Source organism: Rattus norvegicus, chromosome 6, assembly GCF_021556685.1.
Source record: "Rattus norvegicus strain SHRSP/BbbUtx chromosome 6, alternate assembly SHRSP_T2T, whole genome shotgun sequence".
NCBI lineage: Eukaryota > Metazoa > Chordata > Mammalia > Rodentia > Muridae > Rattus > Rattus norvegicus.
Window position 1 is genome coordinate 5,468,556 of NC_141539.1, and position 8,907 is coordinate 5,477,462.

Consider the following 8,907-nt stretch of genomic DNA (forward strand, 5'->3'; position numbering starts at 1 on the left):
AAGCTTGTTATTCAAGATAGAGCAACGTTTTAACGAACTGAAACACTGTTTCTCTGTGAATTCAGTTAGTTCCCAGTAGCCTGCTCTTGTACGATGTGTACTTTTAAAGATTTATCAAAATTGGGTGAGCCGAATCTGAGTAACATGGTGAATTCGGTTAGTTCCCAGTAGGCCGCAGTAGTAATGAGTGGACTGTTCGGGATATAGAAAAATTTTCACGAATGGAATCAAAATTTCTAGGCGAATTCAGTGAGTTCCCAATGGGACATGCTTGTATGAGTCTGCTTTTCAATATAGAGCAACATTTTGTGGAACGGAATCTAAGTATCATGGTGAATTCAGTAGGTTCCCAATAGGATTCGCATGTAATAAGCTTGTTATTCAAGATAGAGCAACGTTTTAACGAACTGAAACACTGTTTCTCTGTGAATTCAGTTAGTTCCCAGTAGCCTGCTCTTGTACGATGTGTACTTTTAAAGATTTATCAAAATTGGGTGAGCCGAATCTGAGTAACATGGTGAATTCGGTTAGTTCCCAGTAGGCCGCAGTAGTAATGAGTGGACTGTTCGGGATATAGAAAAATTTTCACGAATGGAATCAAAATTTCTAGGCGAATTCAGTGAGTTCCCAATGGGACATGCTTGTATGAGTCTGCTTTTCAATATAGAGCAACATTTTGTGGAACGGAATCTAAGTATCATGGTGAATTCAGTAGGTTCCCAATAGGATTCGCATGTAATAAGCTTGTTATTCAAGATAGAGCAACGTTTTAACGAACTGAAACACTGTTTCTCTGTGAATTCAGTTAGTTCCCAGTAGCCTGCTCTTGTACGATGTGTACTTTTAAAGATTTATCAAAATTTGGTGAGCCGAATCTTTGTAACATGGTGAATTCGGTTAGTTCCCAGTAGGCCGCAGTAGTAATGAGTGGACTGTTCGGGATATAGAAAAATTTTCACGAATGGAATCAAAATTTCTAGGCGAATTCAGTGAGTTCCCAATGGGACATGCTTGTATGAGTCTGCTTTTCAATATAGAGCAACATTTTGTGGAACGGAATCTAAGTATCATGGTGAATTCAGTAGGTTCCCAATAGGATTCGCATGTAATAAGCTTGTTATTCAAGATAGAGCAACGTTTTAACGAACTGAAACACTGTTTCTCTGTGAATTCAGTTAGTTCCCAGTAGCCTGCTCTTGTACGATGTGTACTTTTAAAGATTTATCAAAATTGGGTGAGCCGAATCTGAGTAACATGGTGAATTCGGTTAGTTCCCAGTAGGCCGCAGTAGTAATGAGTGGACTGTTCGGGATATAGAAAAATTTTCACGAATGGAATCAAAATTTCTAGGCGAATTCAGTGAGTTCCCAATGGGACATGCTTGTATGAGTCTGCTTTTCAATATAGAGCAACATTTTGTGGAACGGAATCTAAGTATCATGGTGAATTCAGTAGGTTCCCAATAGGATTCGCATGTAATAAGCTTGTTATTCAAGATAGAGCAACGTTTTAACGAACTGAAACACTGTTTCTCTGTGAATTCAGTTAGTTCCCAGTAGCCTGCTCTTGTACGATGTGTACTTTTAAAGATTTATCAAAATTTGGTGAGCCGAATCTGAGTAACATGGTGAATTCGGTTAGTTCCCAGTAGGCCGCTGTAGTAATGAGTGGACTGTTCGCGATATAGAAAAATTTTCACGAATGGAATCAAAATTTCTAGGCGAATTCAGTGAGTTCCCAATGGGACATGCTTGTATGAGTCTGCTTTTCAATATAGAGCAACATTTTGTGGAACGGAATCTAAGTATCATGGTGAATTCAGTAGGTTCCCAATAGGATTCGCATGTCATAAGCTTGTTATTCAAGATAGAGCAACGTTTTAACGAACTGAAACACTGTTTCTCTGTGAATTCAGTTAGTTCCCAGTAGCCTGCTCTTGTACGATGTGTACTTTTAAAGATTTATCAAAATTTGGTGAGCCGAATCTGAGTAACATGGTGAATTCGGTTAGTTCCCAGTAGGCCGCAGTAGTAATGAGTGGACTGTTCGGGATATAGAAAAATTTTCACGAATGGAATCAAAATTTCTAGGCGAATTCAGTGAGTTCCCAATGGGACATGCTTGTATGAGTCTGCTTTTCAATATAGAGCAACATTTTGTGGAACGGAATCTAAGTATCATGGTGAATTCAGTAGGTTCCCAATAGGATTCGCATGTAATAAGCTTGTTATTCAAGATAGAGCAACGTTTTAACGAACTGAAACACTGTTTCTCTGTGAATTCAGTTAGTTCCCAGTAGCCTGCTCTTGTACGATGTGTACTTTTAAAGATTTATCAAAATTTGGTGAGCCGAATCTGAGTAACATGGTGAATTCGGTTAGTTCCCAGTAGGCCGCAGTAGTAATGAGTGGACTGTTCGGGATATAGAAAAATTTTCACGAATGGAATCAAAATTTCTAGGCGAATTCAGTGAGTTCCCAATGGGACATGCTTGTATGAGTCTGCTTTTCAATATAGAGCAACATTTTGTGGAACGGAATCTAAGTATCATGGTGAATTCAGTAGGTTCCCAATAGGATTCGCATGTAATAAGCTTGTTATTCAAGATAGAGCAACGTTTTAACGAACTGAAACACTGTTTCTCTGTGAATTCAGTTAGTTCCCAGTAGCCTGCTCTTGTACGATGTGTACTTTTAAAGATTTATCAAAATTGGGTGAGCCGAATCTGAGTAACATGGTGAATTCGGTTAGTTCCCAGTAGGCCGCAGTAGTAATGAGTGGACTGTTCGGGATATAGAAAAATTTTCACGAATGGAATCAAAATTTCTAGGCGAATTCAGTGAGTTCCCAATGGGACATGCTTGTATGAGTCTGCTTTTCAATATAGAGCAACATTTTGTGGAACGGAATCTAAGTATCATGGTGAATTCAGTAGGTTCCCAATAGGATTCGCATGTAATAAGCTTGTTATTCAAGATAGAGCAACGTTTTAACGAACTGAAACACTGTTTCTCTGTGAATTCAGTTAGTTCCCAGTAGCCTGCTCTTGTACGATGTGTACTTTTAAAGATTTATCAAAATTTGGTGAGCCGAATCTGAGTAACATGGTGAATTCGGTTAGTTCCCAGTAGGCCGCAGTAGTAATGAGTGGACTGTTCGGGATATAGAAAAATTTTCACGAATGGAATCAAAATTTCTAGGCGAATTCAGTGAGTTCCCAATGGGACATGCTTGTATGAGTCTGCTTTTCAATATAGAGCAACATTTTGTGGAACGGAATCTAAGTATCATGGTGAATTCAGTAGGTTCCCAATAGGATTCGCATGTAATAAGCTTGTTATTCAAGATAGAGCAACGTTTTAACGAACTGAAACACTGTTTCTCTGTGAATTCAGTTAGTTCCCAGTAGCCTGCTCTTGTACGATGTGTACTTTTAAAGATTTATCAAAATTTGGTGAGCCGAATCTGAGTAACATGGTGAATTCGGTTAGTTCCCAGTAGGCCGCAGTAGTAATGAGTGGACTGTTCGCGATATAGAAAAATTTTCACGAATGGAATCAAAATTTCTAGGCGAATTCAGTGAGTTCCCAATGGGACATGCTTGTATGAGTCTGCTTTTCAATATAGAGCAACATTTTGTGGAACGGAATCTAAGTATCATGGTGAATTCAGTAGGTTCCCAATAGGATTCGCATGTAATAAGCTTGTTATTCAAGATAGAGCAACGTTTTAACGAACTGAAACACTGTTTCTCTGTGAATTCAGTTAGTTCCCAGTAGCCTGCTCTTGTACGATGTGTACTTTTAAAGATTTATCAAAATTGGGTGAGCCGAATCTGAGTAACATGGTGAATTCGGTTAGTTCCCAGTAGGCCGCAGTAGTAATGAGTGGACTGTTCGGGATATAGAAAAATTTTCACGAATGGAATCAAAATTTCTAGGCGAATTCAGTGAGTTCCCAATGGGACATGCTTGTATGAGTCTGCTTTTCAATATAGAGCAACATTTTGTGGAACGGAATCTAAGTATCATGGTGAATTCAGTAGGTTCCCAATAGGATTCGCATGTAATAAGCTTGTTATTCAAGATAGAGCAACGTTTTAACGAACTGAAACACTGTTTCTCTGTGAATTCAGTTAGTTCCCAGTAGCCTGCTCTTGTACGATGTGTACTTTTAAAGATTTATCAAAATTGGGTGAGCCGAATCTGAGTAACATGGTGAATTCGGTTAGTTCCCAGTAGGCCGCAGTAGTAATGAGTGGACTGTTCGGGATATAGAAAAATTTTCACGAATGGAATCAAAATTTCTAGGCGAATTCAGTGAGTTCCCAATGGGACATGCTTGTATGAGTCTGCTTTTCAATATAGAGCAACATTTTGTGGAACGGAATCTAAGTATCATGGTGAATTCAGTAGGTTCCCAATAGGATTCGCATGTCATAAGCTTGTTATTCAAGATAGAGCAACGTTTTAACGAACTGAAACACTGTTTCTCTGTGAATTCAGTTAGTTCCCAGTAGCCTGCTCTTGTACGATGTGTACTTTTAAAGATTTATCAAAATTTGGTGAGCCGAATCTGAGTAACATGGTGAATTCGGTTAGTTCCCAGTAGGCCGCAGTAGTAATGAGTGGACTGTTCGGGATATAGAAAAATTTTCACGAATGGAATCAAAATTTCTAGGCGAATTCAGTGAGTTCCCAATGGGACATGCTTGTATGAGTCTGCTTTTCAATATAGAGCAACATTTTGTGGAACGGAATCTAAGTATCATGGTGAATTCAGTAGGTTCCCAATAGGATTCGCATGTCATAAGCTTGTTATTCAAGATAGAGCAACGTTTTAACGAACTGAAACACTGTTTCTCTGTGAATTCAGTTAGTTCCCAGTAGCCTGCTCTTGTACGATGTGTACTTTTAAAGATTTATCAAAATTTGGTGAGCCGAATCTTTGTAACATGGTGAATTCGGTTAGTTCCCAGTAGGCCGCAGTAGTAATGAGTGGACTGTTCGGGATATAGAAAAATTTTCACGAATGGAATCAAAATTTCTAGGCGAATTCAGTGAGTTCCCAATGGGACATGCTTGTATGAGTCTGCTTTTCAATATAGAGCAACATTTTGTGGAACGGAATCTAAGTATCATGGTGAATTCAGTAGGTTCCCAATAGGATTCGCATGTAATAAGCTTGTTATTCAAGATAGAGCAACGTTTTAACGAACTGAAACACTGTTTCTCTGTGAATTCAGTTAGTTCCCAGTAGCCTGCTCTTGTACGATGTGTACTTTTAAAGATTTATCAAAATTGGGTGAGCCGAATCTGAGTAACATGGTGAATTCGGTTAGTTCCCAGTAGGCCGCAGTAGTAATGAGTGGACTGTTCGGGATATAGAAAAATTTTCACGAATGGAATCAAAATTTCTAGGCGAATTCAGTGAGTTCCCAATGGGACATGCTTGTATGAGTCTGCTTTTCAATATAGAGCAACATTTTGTGGAACGGAATCTAAGTATCATGGTGAATTCAGTAGGTTCCCAATAGGATTCGCATGTCATAAGCTTGTTATTCAAGATAGAGCAACGTTTTAACGAACTGAAACACTGTTTCTCTGTGAATTCAGTTAGTTCCCAGTAGCCTGCTCTTGTACGATGTGTACTTTTAAAGATTTATCAAAATTTGGTGAGCCGAATCTGAGTAACATGGTGAATTCGGTTAGTTCCCAGTAGGCCGCAGTAGTAATGAGTGGACTGTTCGGGATATAGAAAAATTTTCACGAATGGAATCAAAATTTCTAGGCGAATTCAGTGAGTTCCCAATGGGACATGCTTGTATGAGTCTGCTTTTCAATATAGAGCAACATTTTGTGGAACGGAATCTAAGTATCATGGTGAATTCAGTAGGTTCCCAATAGGATTCGCATGTAATAAGCTTGTTATTCAAGATAGAGCAACGTTTTAACGAACTGAAACACTGTTTCTCTGTGAATTCAGTTAGTTCCCAGTAGCCTGCTCTTGTACGATGTGTACTTTTAAAGATTTATCAAAATTTGGTGAGCCGAATCTGAGTAACATGGTGAATTCGGTTAGTTCCCAGTAGGCCGCAGTAGTAATGAGTGGACTGTTCGGGATATAGAAAAATTTTCACGAATGGAATCAAAATTTCTAGGCGAATTCAGTGAGTTCCCAATGGGACATGCTTGTATGAGTCTGCTTTTCAATATAGAGCAACATTTTGTGGAACGGAATCTAAGTATCATGGTGAATTCAGTAGGTTCCCAATAGGATTCGCATGTAATAAGCTTGTTATTCAAGATAGAGCAACGTTTTAACGAACTGAAACACTGTTTCTCTGTGAATTCAGTTAGTTCCCAGTAGCCTGCTCTTGTACGATGTGTACTTTTAAAGATTTATCAAAATTGGGTGAGCCGAATCTGAGTAACATGGTGAATTCGGTTAGTTCCCAGTAGGCCGCAGTAGTAATGAGTGGACTGTTCGGGATATAGAAAAATTTTCACGAATGGAATCAAAATTTCTAGGCGAATTCAGTGAGTTCCCAATGGGACATGCTTGTATGAGTCTGCTTTTCAATATAGAGCAACATTTTGTGGAACGGAATCTAAGTATCATGGTGAATTCAGTAGGTTCCCAATAGGATTCGCATGTAATAAGCTTGTTATTCAAGATAGAGCAACGTTTTAACGAACTGAAACACTGTTTCTCTGTGAATTCAGTTAGTTCCCAGTAGCCTGCTCTTGTACGATGTGTACTTTTAAAGATTTATCAAAATTTGGTGAGCCGAATCTGAGTAACATGGTGAATTCGGTTAGTTCCCAGTAGGCCGCAGTAGTAATGAGTGGACTGTTCGGGATATAGAAAAATTTTCACGAATGGAATCAAAATTTCTAGGCGAATTCAGTGAGTTCCCAATGGGACATGCTTGTATGAGTCTGCTTTTCAATATAGAGCAACATTTTGTGGAACGGAATCTAAGTATCATGGTGAATTCAGTAGGTTCCCAATAGGATTCGCATGTCATAAGCTTGTTATTCAAGATAGAGCAACGTTTTAACGAACTGAAACACTGTTTCTCTGTGAATTCAGTTAGTTCCCAGTAGCCTGCTCTTGTACGATGTGTACTTTTAAAGATTTATCAAAATTGGGTGAGCCGAATCTGAGTAACATGGTGAATTCGGTTAGTTCCCAGTAGGCCGCAGTAGTAATGAGTGGACTGTTCGGGATATAGAAAAATTTTCACGAATGGAATCAAAATTTCTAGGCGAATTCAGTGAGTTCCCAATGGGACATGCTTGTATGAGTCTGCTTTTCAATATAGAGCAACATTTTGTGGAACGGAATCTAAGTATCATGGTGAATTCAGTAGGTTCCCAATAGGATTCGCATGTAATAAGCTTGTTATTCAAGATAGAGCAACGTTTTAACGAACTGAAACACTGTTTCTCTGTGAATTCAGTTAGTTCCCAGTAGCCTGCTCTTGTACGATGTGTACTTTTAAAGATTTATCAAAATTGGGTGAGCCGAATCTGAGTAACATGGTGAATTCGGTTAGTTCCCAGTAGGCCGCTGTAGTAATGAGTGGACTGTTCGCGATATAGAAAAATTTTCACGAATGGAATCAAAATTTCTAGGCGAATTCAGTGAGTTCCCAATGGGACATGCTTGTATGAGTCTGCTTTTCAATATAGAGCAACATTTTGTGGAACGGAATCTAAGTATCATGGTGAATTCAGTAGGTTCCCAATAGGATTCGCATGTCATAAGCTTGTTATTCAAGATAGAGCAACGTTTTAACGAACTGAAACACTGTTTCTCTGTGAATTCAGTTAGTTCCCAGTAGCCTGCTCTTGTACGATGTGTACTTTTAAAGATTTATCAAAATTGGGTGAGCCGAATCTGAGTAACATGGTGAATTCGGTTAGTTCCCAGTAGGCCGCAGTAGTAATGAGTGGACTGTTCGGGATATAGAAAAATTTTCACGAATGGAATCAAAATTTCTAGGCGAATTCAGTGAGTTCCCAATGGGACATGCTTGTATGAGTCTGCTTTTCAATATAGAGCAACATTTTGTGGAACGGAATCTAAGTATCATGGTGAATTCAGTAGGTTCCCAATAGGATTCGCATGTAATAAGCTTGTTATTCAAGATAGAGCAACGTTTTAACGAACTGAAACACTGTTTCTCTGTGAATTCAGTTAGTTCCCAGTAGCCTGCTCTTGTACGATGTGTACTTTTAAAGATTTATCAAAATTGGGTGAGCCGAATCTGAGTAACATGGTGAATTCGGTTAGTTCCCAGTAGGCCGCAGTAGTAATGAGTGGACTGTTCGGGATATAGAAAAATTTTCACGAATGGAATCAAAATTTCTAGGCGAATTCAGTGAGTTCCCAATGGGACATGCTTGTATGAGTCTGCTTTTCAATATAGAGCAACATTTTGTGGAACGGAATCTAAGTATCATGGTGAATTCAGTAGGTTCCCAATAGGATTCGCATGTAATAAGCTTGTTATTCAAGATAGAGCAACGTTTTAACGAACTGAAACACTGTTTCTCTGTGAATTCAGTTAGTTCCCAGTAGCCTGCTCTTGTACGATGTGTACTTTTAAAGATTTATCAAAATTGGGTGAGCCGAATCTGAGTAACATGGTGAATTCGGTTAGTTCCCAGTAGGCCGCAGTAGTAATGAGTGGACTGTTCGGGATATAGAAAAATTTTCACGAATGGAATCAAAATTTCTAGGCGAATTCAGTGAGTTCCCAATGGGACATGCTTGTATGAGTCTGCTTTTCAATATAGAGCAACATTTTGTGGAACGGAATCTAAGTATCATGGTGAATTCAGTAGGTTCCCAATAGGATTCGCATGTAATAAGCTTGTTATTCAAGATAGAGCAACG